Below are 16,871 nucleotides of genomic sequence, written 5' to 3' on the forward strand. Positions count from 1 at the left end.
ATGAGGCTATATACAGGTGGTACCGGTACCGAGTCAAAGTGCAGGGGTACAGGTTAGTAATGAGGCTATAAACAGGTGGTACCGGTACCGAGTCAAGGTGCAGGGGTACAGGTTAGTAATGAGGCTATAAAACAGGTGGTACCGAGTCAAGGTGCAGGGGTACGGTTAGTAATGAGGGGATATACAGGTGGTACCGGTAGAGTCAAAGTGCAGGGTACAGGTTAGAAGAGGGGATATACAGGTGTACCAAGTCAAATTACAGGGGTACAGGTTAGTAACAAGGCTATATACAGGTGGTAACGGTACCGAGTCAAAGTGCAGGGTACAGGTTAGTAACGAGGCTATATACAGGTGGTACCAGTACCGAGTCAAAGTGCAGGGGTACAGGTTAGTAACGAGGCTATATACAGGTGGTACCGGTACCGAGTCAAGTGCAGGGGTACAGGTTAGTAATGAGGCGATATACAGGTGGTACGAGTCAAAGTGCAGGGGTACAGGTTAGTAACGAGGCTATATACAGGTGGTACGGTACCGAGTCAAAGTGCAGGGGTACAGGTTAGTAACGAGGCTATATACAGGTGGTACCGGGTCAAAGTGCAGGGGTACAGGTTAGTAACGAGGCTTTATACAGGTGGTACCGGTACCGGGTCAAAGTGCAGGGGTACAGGTTAGTAACGAGGCTATATACAGGTGGTACCGGTACCGAGTCAAAGTGCAGGGGTACAGGTTAGTAACGAGGCTATATACAGGTGGTACCGGTACCGAGTCAAAGTGCAGGGGTACAGGTTAGTAACGAGGCTATATACAGGTGGTACCGGTACCGAGTCAAAGTGCAGGGGTACAGGTTAGTAATGAGGCGATATACAGGTGGTACCGGTACCAGAGTCAAAGTGCAGGGGTACAGGTTAGTAACGAGGCTATATACAGGTGGTACCGGTACCGAGTCAAAGTGCAGGGGTACAGGTTAGTAACGAGGCTATACAGGTGGTACCGGTACCGAGTCAAAGTGCAGGGGTACAGGTTAGTAATGAGGCTATATACAGGTGGTACCGGTACCGAGTCAAGTGCAGGGGTACAGGTTAGTAATGAGGCTATAAACAGGTGGTACCGGTACCGAGTCAAGGTGCAGGGGTAAAGGTTAGTAATTAGGCGATATACAGGTGGTACCGGTACCGAGTCAAAGTGCAGGGGTACAGGTTAGTTATGAGGCGATATACAGGTGGTACCGGTACTGAGTCAAAGTGCAGGGGTACAGGTTAGTAATGTGGCTATATACAGGTGGTACCGGTACCGAGTCAAAGTGCAGGGGTACAGGTTAGTAATGAGGCTATATACAGGTGGTACCGGTACCGAGTCAAAGTGCAGGGGTACAGGTTAGTTATGAGGCTATAAACAGGTGGTACCGGTACCGAGTCAAGGTGCAGGGGTACAGGTTAGTAATGAGGCGATATACAGGTGGTACCGGTACCGAGTCAAAGTGCAGGGGTACAGGTTAGTAATGAGGCGATATACAGGTGGTACCGAGTCAAAGAGCAGGGGTACAGGTTAGTAACGAGGCGATATACAGGTGTTCCCGGTACCGAGTCAAAGTGCAGGGGTACAGGTTAGTAACGAGGCTATATACAGGTGGTACCGGTACCGAGTCAAAGTGCAGGGGTACAGGTTAGTAATGAGGCAATATACAGGTGGTACAGAGTCAAAGTGCAGGGGTACAGGTTAGTAACGAGGCTATATACAGGTGGTACCGGTACCGAGTCAAAGTGCAGGGGTACAGGTCAGTAACGAGGCTATATACAGGTGGTACCGGTACCGGGTCAAAGTGCAGGGGTACAGGTTAGTAATGAGGCGATATACAGGTGGTACCGGTACTGAGTCAAAGTGCAGGGGTACAGGTTAGTAATGTGGCTATATACAGGTGGTACCGGTACCGAGTCAAAGTGCAGGGGTACAGGTTAGTAATGAGGCTATATACAGGTGGTACCGGTACCGAGTCAAAGTGCAGGGGTACAGGTTAGTAACGAGGTGATATACAGGTGGTACCGAGTCAAAGTGCAGGGGTACAGGTTAGTAACGAGGCTATATACAGGTGGTACCGGTACCGAGTCAAAGTGCAGGGGTACAGGTTAGTAACGAGGCTATATACAGGTGGTACCGGGTCAAAGTGCAGGGGTACAGGTTAGTAACGAGGCTATATACAGGTGGTACCGGTACCGGGTCAAAGTGCAGGGGTACAGGTTAGTAACGAGGCTTTATACAGGTGGTACCCGTTACCGAGTCAAAGTGCAGGGGTACAGGCTAGTAACGAGGCGTTATACAGGTGGTACCGGTACCGGGTCAAAGTGCAGGGGTACAGGTTAGTAACGAGGCTTTATACAGGTGGTACCGGTACCGAGTCAAAGTGCAGGGGTACAGGTTAGTAACGAGGCGTTATACAGGTGGTACCGGTACCGGGTCAAAGTGCAGGGGTACAGGTTAGTAATGAGACTATATACAGGTGGTACCGGTACCGAGTCAAAGTGCAGGGGTACAGGTTAGTAACGAGGCTATATACAGGTGGGTACCGGTACCGAGTCAAAGTGCAGGGGTACAGGTTAGTAACGAGGCTATATACAGGTGATACCGGGTCAAAGTGCAGGGGTACAGGTTAGTAACGAGGCTATATACAGGTGGTACCGGTACCGGGTCAAAGTGCAGGGGTACAGGTTAGTAACGAGGCTATATACAGGTGGTACCCGTTACCGAGTCAAAGTGCAGGGGTACAGGTTAGTAACGAGGCGTTATACAGGTGGTACCGGTACCGGGTCAAAGTGCAGGGGTACAGGTTAGTAACGAGGCTTTATACAGGTGGTACCGGTACCGAGTCAAAGTGCAGGGGTACAGGTTAGTAACGAGGCGTTATACAGGTGGTACCGGTACCGGGTCAAAGTGCAGGGGTACAGGTTAGTAACGAGGCTATATACAGGTGGTACCGGTACCGGGTCAAAGTGCAGGGGTACAGGTTAGTAACGAGGCTTTATACAGGTGGTACCCGTTACCGAGTCAAAGTGCAGGGGTACAGGTTAGTAACGAGGCGTTATACAGGTGGTACCGGTACCGGGTCAAAGTGCAGGGGTACAGGTTAGTAACGAGGCTTTATACAGGTGGTACCGGTACCGAGTCAAAGTGCAGGGGTACAGGTTAGTAACGAGGCGTTATACAGGTGGTACCGGTACCGAGTCAAAGTGCAGGGGTACAGGTTAGTAATTAGGCGATATAGAGGTGGTACCGAGTCAAAGTGCAGGGGTACAGGTTAGTAACGAGGCTATATACAGGTGGTACCGGTACCGAGTCAAAGTGCAGGGGTACAGGTTAGTAACGAGGCTATATACAGGTGGTACCGGTACCGAGTCAAAGTGCAGGGGTACAGGTTAGTAACGAGGCTATATACAGGTGGTACCGGTACCGAGTCAAAGTGCAGGGGTACAGGTTAGTAATTAGGCGATATACAGGTGGTACCGAGTCAAAGTGCAGGGGTACAGGTTAGTAACGAGGCTATATACAGGTGGTACCGGTACCGAGTCAAAGTGCAGGGGTACAGGTTAGTAAAGAGGCTATATACAGGTGGTACCGGGTCAAAGTGCAGGGGTACAGGTTAGTAACGAGGCTATATACAGGTGGTACCGGTACCGAGTCAAAGTGCAGGGGTACAGGTTAGTAACGAGGCTTTATACAGGTGGTACCGGTACCGAGTCAAAGTGCAGGGGTACAGGTTAGTAACGAGGCGATATACAGGTGGTACCGGTACCGGGTCAAAGTGCAGGGGTACAGGTTAGTAATGAGACTATATACAGGTGGTACCGGTACCGAGTCAAAGTGCAGGGGTACAGGTTAGTAACGAGGCGATATACAGGTGGTACCGAGTCAAAGTGCAGGGGTACAGGTTAGTAACGAGGCGATATACAGGTGGTACCGGTACCGAGTCAAAGTGCAGGGGTACAGGTTAGTAATGAGGCTATATACAGGTGGTACCGGTACCGAGTCAAAGTGCAGGGGTACAGGTTAGTAATGAGGCTATAAACAGGTGGTACCGGTACCGAGTCAAGGTGCAGGGGTACAGGTTAGTAATGAGGCTATAAACAGGTGGTACCGGTACCGAGTCAAGGTGCAGGGGTACAGGTTAGTAATGAGGGGATATACAGGTGGTACCGGTACCGAGTCAAAGTGCAGGGGTACAGGTTAGTAATGAGGCGATATACAGGTGGTACCAAGTCAAATTACAGGGGTACAGGTTAGTAACAAGGCTATATACAGGTGGTACCGGTACCGAGTCAAAGTGCAGGGTACAGGTTAGTAACGAGGCTATATACAGGTGGTACCAGTACCGAGTCAAAGTGCAGGGGTACAGGTTAGTAACGAGGCTATATACAGGTGGTACCGGTACCGAGTCAAAGTGCAGGGGTACAGGTTAGTAATGAGGCGATATACAGGTGGTACCGAGTCAAAGTGCAGGGGTACAGGTTAGTAACGAGGCTATATACAGGTGGTACCGGTACCGAGTCAAAGTGCAGGGGTACAGGTTAGTAACGAGGCTATATACAGGTGGTACCGGGTCAAAGTGCAGGGGTACAGGTTAGTAACGAGGCTATATACAGGTGGTACCGGTACCGGGTCAAAGTGCAGGGGTACAGGTTAGTAACGAGGCTATATACAGGTGGTACCGGTACCGAGTCAAAGTGCAGGGGTACAGGTTAGTAACGAGGCTATATACAGGTGGTACCGGTACCGAGTCAAAGTGCAGGGGTACAGGTTAGTAACGAGGCTATATACAGGTGGTACCGGTACCGAGTCAAAGTGCAGGGGTACAGGTTAGTAATGAGGCGATATACAGGTGGTACCGGTACCGAGTCAAAGTGCAGGGGTACAGGTTAGTTATTAGGCGATATACAGGTGGTACCGAGTCAAAGTGCAGGGGTACAGGTTAGTAACGAGGCTATATACAGGTGGTACCGGTACCGAGTCAAAGTGCAGGGGTACAGGTTAGTAACGAGGCTATATACAGGTGGTACCGGGTCAAAGTGCAGGGGTACAGGTTAGTAACGAGGCTATATACAGGTGGTACCGGTACCGAGTCAAAGTGCAGGGGTACAGGTTAGTAACGAGGCTTTATACAGGTGGTACCGGTACCGAGTCAAAGTGCAGGGGTACAGGTTAGTAACGAGGCGATATACAGGTGGTACCTGTACCGGGTCAAAGTGCAGGGGTACAGGTTAGTAATGAGACTATATACAGGTGGTACCGGTACCGAGTCAAAGTGCAGGGGTACAGGTTAGTAACGAGGCGATATACAGGTGGTACCGAGTCAAAGTGCAGGGGTACAGGTTAGTAACGAGGCGATATACAGGTGGTACCGGGTCAAAGTGCAGGGGTACAGGTTAGTAACGAGGCGATATACAGGTGGTACCGAGTCAAAGTGCAGGGGTACAGGTTAGTAACGAGGCGATATACAGGTGGTACCGGTACCGAGTCAAAGTGCAGGGGTACAGGTTAGTAATGAGGCTATATACAGGTGGTACCGGTACCGAGTCAAAGTGCAGGGGTACAGGTTAGTAATGAGGCTATAAACAGGTGGTACCGGTACCGAGTCAAGGTGCAGGGGTACAGGTTAGTAATGAGGCTATAAACAGGTGGTACCGGTACCGAGTCAGGGTGCAGGGGTACAGGTTAGTAATGAGGGGATATACAGGTGGTACCGGTACCGAGTCAAAGTGCAGGGGTACAGGTTAGTAATGAGGGGATATACAGGTTGTACCAAGTCAAATTACAGGGGTACAGGTTAGTAACAAGGCTATATACAGGTGGTAACGGTACCGAGTCAAAGTGCAGGGTACAGGTTAGTAACGAGGCTATATACAGGTGGTACCAGTACCGAGTCAAAGTGCAGGGGTACAGGTTAGTAACGAGGCTATATACAGGTGGTACCGGTACCGAGTCAAAGTGCAGGGGTACAGGTTAGTAATGAGGCGATATACAGGTGGTACCGAGTCAAAGTGCAGGGGTACAGGTTAGTAACGAGGCTATATACAGGTGGTACCGGTACCGAGTCAAAGTGCAGGGGTACAGGTTAGTAACGAGGCTATATACAGGTGGTACCGGGTCAAAGTGCAGGGGTACAGGTTAGTAACGAGGCTTTATACAGGTGGTACCGGTACCGGGTCAAAGTGCAGGGGTACAGGTTAGTAACGAGGCTATATACAGGTGGTACCGGTACCGAGTCAAAGTGCAGGGGTACAGGTTAGTAACGAGGCTATATACAGGTGGTACCGGTACCGAGTCAAAGTGCAGGGGGTACAGGTTAGTAACGAGGCTATATACAGGTGGTACCGGTACCGAGTCAAAGTGCAGGGGTACAGGTTAGTAATGAGGCTATATACAGGTGGTACCGGTACCGAGTCAAAGTGCAGGGGTACAGGTTAGTAATGAGGCGATATACAGGTGGTACCGGTACCGAGTCAAAGTGCAGGGGTACAGGTTAGTAACGAGGCTATATACAGGTGGTACCGGTACCGAGTCAAAGTGCAGGGGTACAGGTTAGTAATGAGGCTATATACAGGTGGTACCGGTACCGAGTCAAAGTGCAGGGGTACAGGTTAGTAATGAGGCTATATACAGGTGGTACCGGTACCGAGTCAAGTGCAGGGGTACAGGTTAGTAATGAGGCTATAATACAGGTGGTACCGGTACCGAGTCAAGTGCAGGGGTACAGGTTAGTAATGAGGCGATATACAGGTGGTACCGGTACCGAGTCAAGTGCAGGGGTACAGGTTAGTAATGAGGCGATATACAGGTGGTACCGGTACTGAGTCAAAGTGCAGGGGTACAGGTTAGTAATGAGGCTATATACAGGTGGTACCGGTACCGAGTCAAAGTGCAGGGGTACAGGTTAGTAATGAGGCTATATACAGGTGGTACCGGTACCGAGTCAAAGTGCAGGGGGTACAGGTTAGTTATGAGGCTATAAACAGGTGGTACCGGTTACCGAGTCAAGGTGCAGGGGTACAGGTTAGTAATGAGGCGATATACAGGTGGTACCGGTACCGAGTCAAAGTGCAGGGGTACAGGTTAGTAATGAGGCGATATACAGGTGGTACCGAGTCAAAGAGCAGGGGTACAGGTTAGTAACGAGGCGATATACAGGTGTTCCCGGTACCGAGTCAAAGTGCAGGGGTACAGGTTAGTAACGAGGCTATATACAGGTGGTACCGGTACCGAGTCAAAGTGCAGGGGTACAGGTTAGTAATGAGGCAATATACAGGTGGTACAGAGTCAAAGTGCAGGGGTACAGGTTAGTAACGAGGCTATATACAGGTGGTACCGGTACCGAGTCAAAGTGCAGGGGTACAGGTTAGTAACGAGGCTATATACAGGTGGTACCGGTACCGGGTCAAAGTGCAGGGGTACAGGTTAGTAATGAGGCGATATACAGGTGGTACCGGTACTGAGTCAAAGTGCAGGGGTACAGGTTAGTAATGTGGCTATATACAGGTGGTACCGGTACCGAGTCAAAGTGCAGGGGTACAGGTTAGTAATGAGGCTATATACAGGTGGTACCGGTACCGAGTCAAAGTGCAGGGGTACAGGTTAGTTATGAGGCTATAAACAGGTGGTACCGGTACCGAGTCAAGGTGCAGGGGTACAGGTTAGTAATGAGGCGATATACAGGTGGTACCGGTACCGAGTCAAAGTGCAGGGGTACAGGTTAGTAATGAGGCGATATACAGGTGGTACCGAGTCAAAGTGCAGGGGTACAGGTTAGTAACGAGGCGATATACAGGTGTTCCCGGTACCGAGTCAAAGTGCAGGGGTACAGGTTAGTAACGAGGCTATATACAGGTGGTACCGGTACCGAGTCAAAGTGCAGGGGTACAGGTTAGTAATGAGGCAATATACAGGTGGTACAGAGTCAAAGTGCAGGGGTACAGGTTAGTAACGAGGCTATATACAGGTGGTACCGGTACCGAGTCAAAGTGCAGGGGTACAGGTCAGTAACGAGGCTATATACAGGTGGTACCGGTACCGGGTCAAAGTGCAGGGGTACAGGTTAGTAATGAGGCGATATACAGGTGGTACCGGTACTGAGTCAAAGTGCAGGGGTACAGTTTAGTAATGTGGCTATATACAGGTGGTACCGTTACCGAGTCAAAGTGCAGGGGTACAGGTTAGTAATGAGGCGATATACAGGTGGTACCGAGTCAAAGTGCAGGGGTACAGGTTAGTAACGAGGCTATATACAGGTGGTACCGGGTCAAAGTGCAGGGGTACAGGTTAGTAACGAGGCGATATACAGGTGGTACCGAGTCAAAGTGCAGGGGTACAGGTTAGTAACGAGGCGATATACAGGTGGTACCGGTACCGAGTCAAAGTGCAGGGGTACAGGTTAGTAATGAGGCTATATACAGGTGGTACCGGTACCGAGTCAAAGTGCAGGGGTACAGGTTAGTAATGAGGCTATAAACAGGTGGTACCGTTACCGAGTCAAGGTGCAGGGGTACAGGTTAGTAATGTGGCTATAAACAGGTGGTACCGGTACCGAGTCAAGGTGCAGGGGTACAGGTTAGTAATGAGGGGATATACAGGTGGTACCGATACCGAGTCAAAGTGCAGGGGTACAGGTTAGTAATGAGGCGATATACAGGTGGTACCAAGTCAAAGTGCAGGGGTACAGGTTAGTAACAAGGCTATATACAGGTGGTACCGGTACCGAGTCAAAGTGCAGGGTACAGGTTAGTAACGAGGCTATATACAGGTGGTACCAGTACCGAGTCAAAGTGCAGGGGTACAGGTTAGTAACGAGGCTATATACAGGTGGTACCGGTACCGAGTCAAAGTGCAGGGGTACAGGTTAGTAATGAGGCGATATACAGGTGGTACCGAGTCAAAGTGCAGGGGTACAGGTTAGTAACGAGGCTATATACAGGTGGTACCGGTACCGAGTCAAAGTGCAGGGGTACAGGTTAGTAACGAGGCTATATACAGGTGGTACCGGTACCGAGTCAAAGTGCAGGGGTACAGGTTAGTAACAAGGCTATATACAGGTGGTACCGGTACCGAGTCAAAGTGCAGGGTGCAGGTTAGTAACGAGGCTATATACAGGTGGTACCAGTACCGAGTCAAAGTGCAGGGGTACAGGTTAGTAACGAGGCTATATACAGGTGGTACCGGTACCGAGTCAAAGTGCAGGGGTACAGGTTAGTAATGAGGCGATATACAGGTGGTACTGAGTCAAAGTGCAGGGGTACAGGTTAGTAATGAGGCTATATACAGGTGGTACCGGTACCGAGTCAAAGTGCAGGGGTACAGGTTAGTAACGAGGCTATATACAGGTGGTACCGGTACCGAGTCAAAGTGCAGGGGTACAGGTTAGTAATGAGGCGATATACAGGTGGTACCGAGTCAAAGTGCAGGGGTACAGGTTAGTAACGAGGCTATATACAGGTGGTACCAGTACCGAGTCAAAGTGCAGGGGTACAGGTTAGTAACGAGGCTATATACAGGTGGTACCAGTACCGAGTCAAAGTGCAGGGTTACAGGTTAGTAACGAGGCTATATACAGGTGGTACCGGTACCGAGTCAAAGTGCAGGGGTACAGGTTAGTAATGAGGCGATATACAGGTGGTACCGAGTCAAAGTGCAGGGGTACAGGTTAGTAACGAGGCTATATACAGGTGGTACCGGGTCAAAGTGCAGGGGTACAGGTTAGTAACGAGGCGATATACAGGTGGTACCGGTACAGAGTCAAAGTGCAGGGGTACAGGTTAGTCGAGGTAATTTGTACATGGAGGTGGGGGTGAAGTGACTATGCATAGATAATAAACAGTGAGTAGCAGCAGTGTACGATATAAATGGAGGCGGTTCAATGTAGATTTTCTTAACTCTTTCTTGAACTGCATTGTTGGTGAAGGGCTTGTAAGTCAGCATTTCGCGGTAAGGTACCTGCTGTATTCGGTGCATGTGACAAATAAAGTTTGATTTGATTTGAAATAGTCCAGGTAATCAATTTTCTCTCATTGCCAAGGTCAACCTGGGGACCAACATCCATTAATCTGAAGATAAACCTGCCTCTGGACAGGTTTAACTGAAGCCTTCACTTAGATCCAGTGGTGAACCGTGATTATAGGATTTAGGCCTTCAGAAGGACCAAACATCTTCCAACACGTCGTGTCAAACTATAACATCATCAGAATAAGAGAAAACACAGCATCACTTAATGCGCTCGACATTATATCGTCTGTAGTCGGGCCGTTCTAGTTGTAGTGAAGGAGGAGCAATGCTTTCTGATCACATTCACTCCAGTCGGCCCCATGAAGTCAGAACAATACAATTACACAACTATTTCATTTCCAAAATGAAATGAACAAACCAGCTATTACTTCCCATTGCAAAAATATATCACTGGTTAGTGTGGTGAACGTCATAAAATACAGTTTAAATGCAATAATGTTTCACAGTCATTGTAAGTGAGGTCCTGGTGGACCTAACGGATAACCGTACAATAATTGGGGCTTTGGCTCATTAAATGTGGTTAATGTAGGGCTCATAAAATGTATTTAATATATGTCTCATTAGGCTCAGGTAGCATCAGATTACAATGTTCATGCTGATCAAAGCTCTCATCAAATCCACACATTTATATGCCTTATAATGCTTTTGAATGACACTTCCAGTTTGGGTGGAAACTACCAGGTTACCCGGGAGAAAAGTGATTTATTATCGTATAATCCCGGGGAAATATTCAACCCTAATGCGCATGCAGGTTGATTCACAAGACACCAATCAAGTAACTTACATATATAGTATCTTCATTAGGCCTAATGGCATTTTATGAAGTTTGTTGTAGTGACTGAGTAAGCCTAATTATAAAAGTAAGCCTCCAAAGTGCTGTGTTTGTTAGTTTATTATGTGGAGGAAACATTCAGGCAGCCAGGACCATACTCCAGGCCCGCTCCTTAGGCCGTACTGTAGGCCTAGCTCTCTCACTGCAGTCCAGTGCTGTGTTTGTTAGTTTATTATGTGGAGGAAACATTCAGGCAACCAGGACTATACTCCAGGCCTGCTCCTTAGGCTGTACTGTAGGCCTAGCTCTCTCACTGCAGTCCAGTGCTGTGGACATCTTTGAAGTTTGGCCTCTAGTAATTTAGGAGGGACACTTTATGAAAGCCTCCTCACAATGGCCTTATCATACAAGGCTCTACAGACAGATACAAAAAAAGACAGGCTATTTTTTTTTATTGTTCACATTATTTTCGTTGACGATGTATTGAAGTCAAGTGGTTGAACATGAGATGCAGTTTGCTGAACCACAGGACAGAAGGAAGGAAACAGCGACGGTCGGTGGATCTCTGGCGCCACCAGGTGGACAATTACTTCAGTTCGGTTGTAGCAGCAACGCTACCAGATATATTTAATACAAGATCAAATGTTATGTCAATATTATTATCTCCATATTGTCCCCGCCCCCCCCCCTCCCCCGTAATATATTATTATTCCAATTTATATGTTGATCTGGTTTTAATTTAACAACGCTTTCTCTCGTTTCTGATTGGAGGGCGGATGACCACGTGACTTTACACCCTACCAAAGTGTAACTTTATAACAGTAAAACGTGGTTATTCCTGGCGTTGATCAACTCCCAATCCATGCTAACATTTATTTAAAGCATTATCTTTTTATGTTAAACAAAAAGCATACAGAGCTCATTTTGTTATAACCGTCGCCGAATTTGACATGTCGGAGAACGGCACCTTCCTCCCGAAAGCATTGCGGTATCGCTTCTCGGCCTTTTGGCTAAGATCAAGTGTAGTATCTGTTCTTATCAGTTTAATATCTGATACGTCCCCTATCTGGGGACCATATATTAAATTGATTTTTGGAACAGGGAGATGGAATAGGGGCTTGCTCCGTCCACTCCACGCATCGACCTGGTATTGCAGTACCTCCAGGAACGGTGCACCCCCTGTCGTTGTAAAGAGAAATCAGTCAGAGGCAATGGAGTCGCTTCGTTGGTCTGTATTGTGTTTTCACATTGTGCAAGTTAATTATCAGTATCAGTGATAGCTAGATAGTGCTGGTCACATCGGTACGATAGCTGTTGTGAATGGGGGTGCGTTCATCTTCTAACCAAAGATTTCTCTTCACGGGATACAGTGAAATGCTGACTTGCAAACTTCCCTCAACAGTACAATACCCATGATAAAAAATATACACAAATAGCTAAGTAATAAAGTAGTTCAAACTATTTTTTGTTATGATTGGAAATATCTGCATTATAAGACTATACAGAATAAAGTATGAAATGTGTTAAAGTCATGTACTGGTAACATGGGCCTCACAAGCACCTGTCTGGATGTATTAGATTCTCTCAATCACCTACAAGCATCTTTTTGGAACAATGTTATCGATTTTCAAAACAGAGTCCACAAGGCACACAACTTTTGAAAAACAGTAAATGTATTTTGAAAATGTAGTTGTCTTTTAAACACATAAAAACATTAATAAAAAATATATATTATACAGTCGAAATTGCAAATACATTGATCAAAATAACACAACTGCCTGCAGAAATATGAACACATCTCTACTGATCCCTGGAGTGCAACAGCAGACAGAACAGGAAGTTGGTCTCCTTAAAACCCCAGTACATCCATACATGTTCTTTGCCGTCACTAAATCATGATGATCAACTATCCAAAGGTGCAGAATTATGGGCAATTACTCTCCTTTTATGCAGATTTCACTAAACTATTTCATAGGCTGCTGCCAACATTGAGACCTAATCACTGGCCACTTTAATAAATGGATCACTAGTCACTTAAACAATGCCATTTTAAATAATGCCACTTTAATAATGTTTACATATCTTACATTACTCATATAATTTATACCATCTATTGCACCTTGCCAATGTCGCTCGGCCATCGCTCATCCATATATTTATATGGACATAATCTCATTCACCCCTTTAGATGTGTGTGTATACGGTAGCTGTTGGGGAATTGTTAGATTACTTGTTAGATATTACTGCACTGTCCTAACTAGAAACACAAGCACTTCGCTACACTCACATTAACATCTGCTAACCATGTGTATGTGACCAATACAATTTGATTTTGTACCGGTACCACCTGTATATAGCCTCATTACTAACCTGTACCCCTGCACTTTGACCCGGTACCGGTACCACCTGTATATCGCCTCGTTACTAACCTGTACCCCTGCACTTTGACCCGGTACCACCTGTATATCGCCTCGTTACTAACCTGTACCCCTGCACTTTGACTCGGTACCACCTGTATATCGCCTCGTTACTAACCTGTAACCCTGCACTTTGACCCGGTACCGGTACCACATGTATATAGTCTCATTACTAACCTGTACCCCTGCACTTTGACTCGGTACCGGTACCACCTGTATATCGCCTCGTTACTAACCTGTACCCCTGCACTTTGACTCGGTACCGGTACCACCTGTATATAGCCTCATTACTAACCTGTACCCCTGCACTTTGACTCGGTACCGGTACCACCTGTATATAGCCTCGTTACTAACCTGTACCCCTGCACTTTGACTCGGTACCACCTGTATATAGCCTCGTTACTAACCTGTACCCCTGCACTTTGACTCGGTACCACCTGTATATAGCCTCGTTACTAACTTGTACCCCTGCACTTTGACTCGGTACCACCTGTATATAGCCTCATTACTAACCTGTACCCCTGCACTTTGACTCGGTACCACCTGTATATAGCCTCATTACTAACCTGTACCCCTGCACTTTGACTCGGTACCACCTGTATATCGCCTCGTTATTGTTATTTTATTGCGTTACTTTTTATTATTTTTTACTTTCGTTTATTTGGTAAATATCTTCTTAACTCTTTCTTGAAGAAGCATTGGAACTGTAAATCTGTATATTCATCATCTTAAACAGGAGATTCCTGGAGTGGTTGGAGCACTAAACCGTGTAGTAGACGGAAAGGAGGAGGAAAGTCCATCCGTTTTACTGATGTGGTCGGAGCACTAAACCGTGTAGTAGACGGAAAGGAGGAGGAAAGTCCATCCGTTTTACTGATGTGGTCGGAGCACTAAACCGTGTAGGAGACGGAAAGGAGGAGGAAAGTCCATCCGTTTTACTGATGTTTGAAGAAGAGTATCTGTCTACTCATGTGATGCTGGGATAAGTAAGATATACAGTGAGAGCTATTGTGAATAAGCCGCTGCAGTGACGAAATTGATAAAATAATGGCCATGTATCAAGTGTGATGACGACGGAATATTTTCTGTATTTATTAGGATCCCCATTAGCTGCTACAAAAGTATCAGAATTGTTCACTTCTCTCATTGACTTCTCAAACCCCGGGTAGGTTTGCTTCGCAGGCGTTCTTGGAAGTCTCGCGTCTCTGGGTTTAGGATCTCTGGCAGCGCGGGAACAGGAAGTTCCGGCAGGCGCGCATCATTACAATAAAAGAAGCGCCAGAATTGTGCAGTCGAAACGACAACTTTTGCGTCCGTTTCAAATGTATTACTACAGGTAACGTTTAAACTTTAAACGTTCTAATATCGAAAGAACATGTCATAACATGCTAGTTAACAAATACATCAAGGTATTATCACGTCTGGTAAAGGTTTTATGTGCTCATTTTGTGTCAACCGATTGAGTGAAGAACGTCATTAACTATTTTACAAGTCACATAGTTAGAGATTTTAGGTTTGTACGGTATATAAATCTCGTCAAGGTAATTTAATAAATAATCAATTTATTTGAGATTTCTGGGTTTGTTTTACGCGTCGTTATTGGTTTTGTGTAAAATGAACGAGCTGCTAAACTCTGCTTCAACCGACTTCAGTGCAGCAGAGAAAGACAATGTCACGGTCCCACTACTGTTGAAGCTAAATGTTATGATCATCCGTTTTCTACATGTCTACCAAGGCCGTAGCCATGGAGTCAACATTAGGGGGGGACCAAATCTGCCGGGGGAAACCCCCCCAGAAAAAAATCTAAATTTGAAAACTAATTTCCTGCCATTCTAAAATAAAATAACATTCACGAATACATGGGATAAACTTTTTACTAAGTTTATTTTTTCCAATAATGTTTAATAGTGTTTTGTATTACATTGCTCTGTTTTTTATTCACCTGTTCTTGTTTCATTGTATGTAATGGCAGAGATGAGGGATGAATAAAGTTCAACCATTACCATCACCATATAAACAGACATCTATGCATTGTTATATGAAGACATGTCCAGATATTGTGGCCGAGGTTTAGCAAATTGTTGTTTTTATTTACAAGTAAACTTGGGTGGGCAGCAGGGGCGTTTGCTCTGCTCTCCTCCTCTCGTCCTCTCTTCTCGTCCTCTCGTCCTCTTCTCCTCTCTTCTCCTCTACTCGTCTTATCTTCTCTCCTCTACTCGTCTCCTCTGGTCCCCTCTTCTCCAGTCATCTCAGGTTCGAGTTGCCAAACGTCAGCCTCGAAACCTTAATGACTTGGAGAAGATTTGCAAAGAGGAGTGGGACAAAATCCCTCCTGAGATGTGTGCAAACCTGGTGGCCAACTACAAGAAACGTCTGACCTCTGTGATTGCCAACAAGGGTTTTGCCACCAAGTACTAAGTCATGTTTTGCAGAGGGGTCAAATACTTCTTTGCCTCATTAAAATGAAAATCAACTTAACATTTTGACATGCATTTTTCTGTTGTTATTCTGTCTCTCACTGTTCAAATAAACCTACTATTAAAATTATAGACTGATCATTTCTTTGTCAGTGGAGAAACGTACAAAATCAGCAGGGGATCAAATACTTTTTTCCCCCACTGTATATACTGTTTTCTATAGTATTCTACTGTATCTTAGTCTGTTCCGCTCATCCATATGTATAGTCTTAATTCATTCCTACTTAGATGTGTGTAATGTTAGATATTACTGTCACAGCTAGAAGCACAAGCATTTCTGTACACCCGCAATAACACCTGCTAATCACGTGTATGTGACCAATAATATTTGATTTGACAAGTCTCTGAATGTCCTTGAGTGGCCCAGCCAGAGCCCAGACTTGAGACCTGAAAATAGCTGTGCAGCGATGCTCCTCATCCAACCTGCCAGAGCTTGAGCGGATCTACAGAGAAGAATGGGAGAAACTCCCCAAATACAGGTGAGCCAAGCTTGTCACGTCATACCCAAGAAGACTCAAGGCTGTAATCGCTGCCAAAGGTGCTTCAACAAAGTACTGAGTAAAGGGTCTGAATACTTATCAAATCAAATTTTATTTGTCACATGCACCGAATACAAGTGTAGACCTCACAGTGAAATGCAGACTGACCAGCCCTTAACCAACAGGTGTAGACCAGTGAAATGCAGACTGACCAGCCCTTAACCAACAGGTGTAGACCAGTGAAATGCAGACTGACCAGCCCTTAAGCAGCAGGTGTAGACCTCACAGTGAAATGCAGACTGACCAGCCCTTAACCAACAGTGCAGATCAATGATAGTAAGAAAATATTTACCAAATAAACAAAAGTAAAAAAATGTAATAGAAAGTAACACTAACGAGTCTATATACAGGGGGTACCGGTACAGAGTCAATGTGGAGGCTATATACAGGGGGTACCGGTTCAGAGTCAATGTGGAGGCTATATACAGGGGGTACAGGTACAGAGTCAATGTGGAGGCTATATACAGGGGGTACCGGTACAGAGTCAATGTGGAGGCTATATACAGGGGGTACCGGTACAGAGTCAATGTGGAGGCTATATACAGGGGGGTACCGGTACAGAGTCAATGTGGAGACTATATACAGGGGGTACCGGTACAGAGTCAATGTGGAGGCTATATACAGGGGG

General features: G+C 46.5%; 1 non-coding gene across 1 annotated transcript; it reads left to right on the top strand.

The window, feature by feature from the left end:
• Positions 1-11,800: 11,800 nt before the first annotated feature.
• On the top strand, positions 11,801-11,991 carry LOC115184240 (U2 spliceosomal RNA). Its single transcript, XR_003874236.1, has one exon. It is a non-coding gene; the product is annotated as a U2 spliceosomal RNA (small nuclear RNA).
• Positions 11,992-16,871: the final 4,880 nt, after the last annotated feature.

This window comes from Salmo trutta, unplaced genomic scaffold (genome assembly GCF_901001165.1).
Source record: "Salmo trutta unplaced genomic scaffold, fSalTru1.1, whole genome shotgun sequence".
Taxonomy (NCBI): domain Eukaryota; kingdom Metazoa; phylum Chordata; class Actinopteri; order Salmoniformes; family Salmonidae; genus Salmo; species Salmo trutta.